This window comes from Rhinopithecus bieti, unplaced genomic scaffold (assembly GCF_001698545.2).
Source record: "Rhinopithecus bieti isolate Rb0 unplaced genomic scaffold, ASM169854v2 scaffold_36553, whole genome shotgun sequence".
In the NCBI taxonomy this organism is placed as follows: Eukaryota; Metazoa; Chordata; class Mammalia; order Primates; family Cercopithecidae; genus Rhinopithecus; species Rhinopithecus bieti.
Window position 1 is genome coordinate 633,787 of NW_016815774.1, and position 7,955 is coordinate 641,741.

The 7,955-nt window shown below is 43.1% G+C and overlaps 1 pseudogene; it reads right to left on the reverse strand.

Moving 5' to 3' along the window:
• Positions 1 to 294: 294 nt before the first annotated feature.
• Positions 295 to 6,012, reverse strand: LOC108516227 (V-type proton ATPase subunit F pseudogene; annotated as a pseudogene).
• Positions 6,013 to 7,955: the final 1,943 nt, after the last annotated feature.

Here is a 7,955-nt window from a genome sequence, read left to right on the forward strand (position 1 = left end):
GACAGGGAAGGATTTGAAATCAAGTCTATTAGACTTCAAAGGTCCTTTTGTTGGCCCAATGCTGAGCTGCATACATAATCTGTAGAAATTGTACTATATCAACTTTTTGTTTTCATTATTTTGGAGAGAAGCAAGAATATTATTAATATTAGACTTTAATTTTACATCAACAACAACACTGTGTAACCAACAGCACAGGGAAGAGGTAGTGGAGAGAGAAGATGGTCTGGCTTCCTGTTCCTTAACTAGCCTAGACTTTAACAGCAGAGCCCAAGCAACCTAGGAGCGCCTCACCTAGCCTCTTCATGAAGTGAAAGGGATGGGAATTGGAAGTCAGAGGCTCATAACTTAAAGAAGGCTGATGGCAAGCCTGGGGAGAGGCCTGGAAATGAGGCAGGGGCTTTGGGCTGTGAAGAATCCCCTAGAGCAGGTCTTTGGCAGAGAACATGCCCCTGGCCCTGCCCAGGATGGATTCCTTGGCGGCGTCATATGGGTGCTCCTTGGAGGGGATCTCCAGGATGACTGGGATGGAGCACTGGTGGGCATCCAAGGCATGCTGCACCATCTCTGTAATGTACTGGTTGACAAGGATGATGCCAATGTCGTCCCGTTTAGAAACTGCTGGAAAGTGTCTTTGATCTCACTGATGGTTGTATGCTTCTTCAACACCAGGAAATTGGGATGGTAGTTCTTGTTAAGCTCCCCTATGCCACCTGGCAGGAAACCAGTCACTGTGTCCTGGTCTCCGAACTGTCTTTTTAGATGAGGAGTTGAGAACTGGAATGTACTTTTATGTACATGAAAGTTATAGAGGTTGGCTAGGCACAGTGACTCACATCTGTAATCCCAGCACTTTGGGAGGCCGAGGTGGGCGGATCACCTGAGGTCAGGAGTTTGAGACCAGCCTGGCCAACATGGTGAAATCCTGTCTCTACTAAAAATATAAAAATTAGCTGGGCATGGTGGCACGTGCTGTAGTCTTAGCTACTTGGGAGGCTGAGGCAGGAGAATCACTTGAACCAAGGAGGTAGAGGTTGCAATGAGCCTAGATTGTGCCACTGCACTCCGGACTCAGTGACAGAGCGAGAGCCAGTCTCAAAAAAAAAAAAAAAAAAAAATTTATAGAGCTCAACTAAAAGTCTGGCACTATGTTAATATGGGAGAAGTTGGGAGTGAGTGGGAGGTGTAGACAAAACAAGGTTGGCTGTCAGTTGATAATATTGAAGCTGGGTGATGCATACATGGGAGTGCGTATGCTATTTTATTCACGTTTTTGTTTGTTTCTTTGAGACAGGGACTTGTTCTGTCACCCGGGCTGTAGAGCAGTGGTATGATCACAGCTTGCTGCAGCATCAACCTCCCAGTTCAAGCAATCCTCCCACCTCAGCCTCCTGAGTGGCTGGAACTACAGCTGCACACCACCGCACCCAGCTAATTTTTTTTTTCTGTAAAGTTCTATCGAGTTAGTAAATTTTCCTTTTTCTTTTTTATACAGATGAGGTTTCACTATGTTGCTCAAGCTGGTCTTGAACTTCTGGCCTCAAGCAATCCACCTGTCTTGGCCTCTCAAAGTGCTGGGATTACAGGCATGAGCCATTGTATCCAGGCTACTTTTTTTTTTTTTTTAATAAAATTTCTCTCTGTGCTCAGGATGGAGTGCAATAGCATGATCATAGCTCACTGAAACTTTGAACTCCCAGGCTCAAGTGATCCCCCTGCATCAGCCTCCTGAGTACCTAGGACTATAGGCATGTACCACCACAACTGGCTAATTTTTTAATTTTTTTTTTTTTTTGGTAGAGACAGGGTCTCTCAGCTGGGTGCGGTGGCTCACACCTGTAATCCCAGCACTTTCAGTGGCCGAGGCGGGCAGATCACCTACGGTCAGGAGTTCGAGACCAGCCTGGCCAACATGGTGAAACTCCATCTCTACTTAAAATACAAAAATCAGCTCGGTGTGGTGGTGCACACCTGTAATCCCAGCTACTTGGGAGGCTGAGGCAGGAGAATCACTTGAACCCCAGAGGCAAAGTTTGCAATGAGCCCAAATTGCGCCACTGTACTCCAGCCTAGGATACAGGTGCTAAACTCTGTCTCAAAATAAATAAATAAATTCCATAATAAAAAGTAACATACAATTTTTTTTAAAAAGGCTAGCATCATGTTTAACGACATATTCGCAGATTTAGGTATTGAATGAATTTGGGTCTCTGATGTGAAAATCAAAACTTAGTAATACAGCATCTTTATAAAACACTTTATAGTTTGCAAAATATTTCCAAATTTTGTCTCACAACTACTCTCAGAGGTAGATGGAGAGTACCCCCGAGATGATAATACTCCATTTCAGAGAAAAGAAAAGGGAAGTTCAAAGCAGTAGATCTGGGACTTTAACCCAGTTTTTAACCATGGAATTCAGTGATCTGCTCCTTTTATTCAAAATGGTTACAACCCTATGCTTTTTCTGATTATAACAGTAAGCCTGGGAAACAGTGAAACCGTATCTCTACTTAAAAACAAACAAACAAAAAATGTAGCTAGGCATGGTGGTCTGCCCCTGTAGTCCTAGCTACTTAGGGGTTGAGATGGGAAGATCTCTTGAGCCCAAGTGTTTGAGGTTATACTGAACCATGATCATGCCACTGCACTACGGCCTGGGGGACAGAATGAGACCCTGTCTCTAAAATAATAATATATGTATATAATTTTAAAACAATTTAAACAAATTACAAAGAAGAAAAATGTGACCCCACCACACAGAGATAGGTATTGTTAACATTTTGTATATTCTTCAAAATTTTTTTTTTTTTTTTTTTTTTTTTTTTTTTTTTTTGAGATGGAGTCTCTCTGTTGCCCATGCGATTATTCTGACTCAGCCTCCCGTGTAGCTGGGACTACAGGTGCACACCCCCATGCCCCACTAATTTTTGTTTTGTTTTGCTTTGTTTTTGACAGAATCTTGCACTGTCGCCAGGCTGGAGTGCAGTGGTGCGATCGCGGCTCAATGCAACCTCTACTGCCTGGGTTCAAGCGATTCTCCTGCCTCAGCTTCCCAAGTGGTGAGGACTACAGGCACAGGCCACCATGCCCAGCTAATTTTTTTATTTTTAGTACAGACAGGGTTTCACCATGTTGGCCAGGATGGTCTCTATCTCTTGTACTCGAGATCTGCCTGCCTCGGCCTCCCAGAATACTGGAATTACAGGCGTAAGCCACCATGCCCAGCCTGTTTTAAATTTCTTTTTACAAAAATAAACATATGACATAGTTTTGTAATCTTCTTTGTCCCTTGAACAATTATGTAGTTTAAACATGTGCCCGTGTCAATAAATTCAGATCTGCATTTATTACATGGCACTCTTATAACTAGTTTAACTGATCTCCTTTTGTTAAGCATTTAGATGGTTTCCAATTTTTCAAAATTATGAACAATAGCAAAATAAACTTTCTCGTATCTTGGCTCATTCATTATTACATTAGGATTCATGACTGGGAGTGGAAAATCTGGGTGAAAGCATTTAGAAGAATTTTGTAACATATTGCCACCAATCTCAGAAATGTATGGATTTATATTCTCAACCATCCAGTGGGGTTTTTTTCCCCACCAATTCATAGTTGCTTTTCTTGAGACAAACGGAATTCAAACACACCAGTGAAAATACAGAGTTTAATTTGCTGACCTGTAATCGAGTTGAACTATTGAGCAAACCATTAATAAACGATTAACTGTGTTTGCTTAAAGTAATGATCTTCTGCCGGGCTCAGTGGTTTATGCCTGTAGTCCCAGCACTTTGGGAAGCTGAGCCAGGAGGATGGCTTGAGCACAGGAGTTCAAAACTAGCCTGGACACTAGAGACACACCTTGTCTCTACCAAAAATCAAAAACTTAGCCAGACATGGTGGCACGCACCTGTGGTTCCAGCTACTTGAGTCCAGGAGGTGGAGGCTGCAGTAAGCTGAGATCGTGTCGTTGCACTCCAGCCTGGGCGGCAGAGTAAAACCTTGTTTCAAAAAAAAAGAGAAAGAAAAGAGAAGAAAAGAAATGGTAATGACCTTCAAGCTTTAATGTGCATTAGAATCACATGGTGATTCCTGGGCTCTATTTCAGACACACGGACTTATACTGTAGGGATCTGGGACCCAATAATGGGCTTTTTTTTTTTTTTTTTTTTTTTGAGACAGAGTCTTGCTCTGTCACTCAGGCTGGAGTGTAGTGGCACAATCTCGGCTCACTGCAACCTTCACCTCCCAGGTTCAAATGATTCTCGTGTCTCAGCCTCCCAAGTAGCTGGGATTTACAGGCGCCCACAACCATGGCTCATTTTTTAATGTTTATTTTTAGTAGAGACGGGTTTTCAACCATATTAGCCAGGCTGGTCTCAAGCTCCTGGCCTCAAATAATCCACCCACCTCGGCCTCCCAAAGTGCTGGGATTATAGGCATGAGCTGTTGCGCCCGGCCAAGAATGGGCTTTTTGTTGTTGTTGTTTTTGAGACAGAGTTTCACTCTTGTCTCCCAGGCTGGAGTGCAGTGGCACAATCTCGTCTCACTGCAACATCCACCTCCTGGGTTCGAGCGATTCTCCTATCTCAGTCTCAAGTAGCTGGGATTACAGACGTGCACCATCACACCCAGCTAATTTTTGTATTTTTAGTAGAGAAGGAGTTTCGCCATGTTGGCCAGGCTGGTCTCAAACTTTTGACTTCAGGTGATCTGCCCACCTTGGCCTCCCAAAGTACTAGGATTACAAGCATGAGCCACCGTGCCTAGCCAAGAATGGGCTTTTTTTTTTTTCCAACAGATGGAGTCTCGCTCTGTTGCCCAAGCTGGAGTGCAGTGGCATGATCTCAGCTCACTGCAAGCTCTGCCTCCTGGGTTCACGCCATTTTCCTTCCTCAGCCTCCCGAATAGCTGGGACTACAAGCGCCCGCCACCACACCTGGCTAATTTTTTTTTTTTTTTTTTTTTTGTATTTTTAGTAGAGGTGGTGTTTCACTGTGTTAGCTAGGATGGTCTTGATCTCCTAACCTCGTGATCTGCCTGCCTCAGCCTCCCAAAGTGCTGGAATTACAGATGTCAGCCACCATGCCCAGCCAAGAATGGGCATTTTTAACAAGATCCACTGGCTCCCAAGTGACTGAGATTTAGGGAATTAGACTCCTGAGATACTAGCTTAAGGATACACATAAGGATAGGTGAACAGTGTGCTGATTATGGACCTGTTTAGCTTTTGGCCACATGAGGTCTGGTGAGAGAAAGGAAATATTAACTTATTCTCTCTAGTCTTGACCTCTTCTACCTCATTCTGTCTCCGTCTCTCTGACACACAGAGACACACACACAGACACACACACACTCTTTTTGGAGGAAATGAACATTTTACTTTTGGGGATGCCTTTACAGCAGTCTGCTATTATCAGTTACAAAGAGTTGCTTTCTAGTGATTCCTGTTTAGGGCTTTCTGTTTTGTTTTGATTTGCTTTCTTTTTCAAGCAGGCATCTTTGATGTTCCTAACCAGTTAAGCACCTGACAGTCACTTGATTTTTCCTTTTCTGTAGAAACTCACTTTAAAGCATCCCAGAAGTTCTGCAGTGTGAGATTCGAGGAGATTGGAGGCAAATGAGTTCAGTGAAATTCTACGGGGCCTCTGAAAGGAGGCCCCTGAGTTGTCATCACTTGTTAGCATGGCCCTTCAAAATTCAAACTGGCTCTCTAGGCATTTTCCTTTCCAGGATAGCTCCCCTTTGCTAGCTTCAGGAAACAGCTTTTTAATTTTCTCCTTGAAGGTCTATTTTTGACACAAAGGCTTCATTTTTCATAGAACCCTGCAGCTTTTCTGTGTTTGGAAGCCTGGCAAAGGCATCAGACATGTGACCCTCCTAGGCAGGTCTGCCCTTGAAAAATGTATGCTAAGGGGAGGGCTGAGCCCTTCTTTCTCCCTACCCAGATGCCTGCCTGGGCCCACTGCCGAGGACCCCGGCCAGCTGTCGCATGTCCAGCCACAGCAGCATTACCCACGGTATGTAGAGCCAACCTGTGTCTCATCTTTTCAGGGTCAAGCTCATGCAGACAAGTTATTTTTCTGATAAGTGACTCCTATTACTGGGAAAGGACCAGATGAGTGCCATTTATCCTTAAAAATATATATATATATATAAAAAATTATTCATTCACAGACATTTTTCATTTATGCCAAATGTTTATCTCTACCAGACGCAGTATACTTCATGGTAACAAAACCAAAGGACCAATTAAAAAACAACACTTTGTTGAAATATAATTTACATACAATAATATGCACCCATTTAAAGTGTACAGTTTGGCGGGGCATAGTGGCTCATGCCTGTAATCCCAGCACTTTGGGAGGCAAAGGTGGGTGGATCACTTGAAGTCAGGAGTTCTAGACCAGCCTGGCCAACATGGCAAAATCCCATCTCTACTAAAAATACAAAAAAATTAGCTGGGTGTGGTGGTGTGCGCCTGTAATCCCAGCTACTTGGGAGGCTGAGCCTGGACAATTGCTTCAACCAGGGAGATGGAGGTTCAGTGAACCAAGATTACACATTGCACTCCAGCCTGGGTGACAGAGTGAGACTCTGTCTCAAAACAAAACAAAAAGGTGTACAGTTTGATGAGATTTGATAAATGCATATATCCATGTAACTGTTACCACAATTCAGATATAGAACAATTCCATTAACCCAACCCAAAAGATCCACTCATGCCCCTTCCCAGTCAATTCTCTGGGCCTCCTCCAAGCTCCCCTACAACTCCAGGCACCACTGGGGTCACTTTCCATCACTATAGCTCAGTTTTACCTATTCTTGAACTTCAAATAAGTGGAATTACACAGTGCATATTCCTTTGCGTCTGGCTTTTTATGCTCAATGTTTCTGAAATTCATCCATGTTGCTGTACCTATCAATAGTTTACTCCTTTCGATTGCTGCGTAGTATTCCATTGTATGGGCATATTACAATTTGTTTATCCATTTGCTTGTTGATGAACATTTAGGTTGTTTCCATTACTTGAATACTGCAAATAAAACTGGCATGAATGGGCCGGGCGCAATGGCTCACGCCTGTAATCCCAGCACTTTGGGAGGCCAAGGCAGGCGGATCACCTGAGGTCAGGAGTTCAAGACCAGCCTGGCCAACATAGTGAAACCCCATCTCTACTAAAAATACAAAAATTAGCCAGGTGCGGTAGCACACGCTTGTAGTCCCAGATACTTGGGAGGCTGAGGCAGGAGAACTGCTTGAACCCAGGGGGCGGTGGTTGCACTGAGCTGAGATTGCGCCACTGCACTCCAGCCTGGACAACAGAGCAAGACTCCATCTCAGAAAAAAAAAAAAAAAAAAAAACTGCTATGGATGTTCATGTATAAGTATTTGTATGGACATATGCTTTCATTTACTTTGAGTAAATAGACAGGCGCAGAATGTGGGGGTTTTATAGTAAGCATATGCTTAACTTTTAAAGAAATGGGGCATCAAAGCATGATGTAGACTGATTAAAAAAGGAAATAAAAAGAAATGGGACAGTTAAAAACATCTCATTTTTTGTTGTCAATTCTATATTATATGCCAAGAATGTCAACTCCTATTATATGTCAAGAATTCCAACTTTCTATTCTTATAGTTCATTTGGAAAGAGAACTGTTTTGAGTAAGAAGTCTGGGCCAGGACACCTTGACCTCGAGAGTTCAAGACCTGCCTGGGCAACATAGTGAGACCCTGTCTTTAAAAAAAAAAAAAGAGTCAGAAATCTAGGGCTTGGCGCAAGTAGCTTAGCTCTAGACCTGGAGTTTGAAAAGGGAGTCATTTAGCTTTTTCAGAGCTTCGATTCCCTAATCTTTAAATTAGGGCTAATAATTTCTTATGACAACAAAAAATTGGAAGTAGTCTCAAACGTCATCAATAGGTCACTGGTCAAGTAAAACGTATCCTTAAAT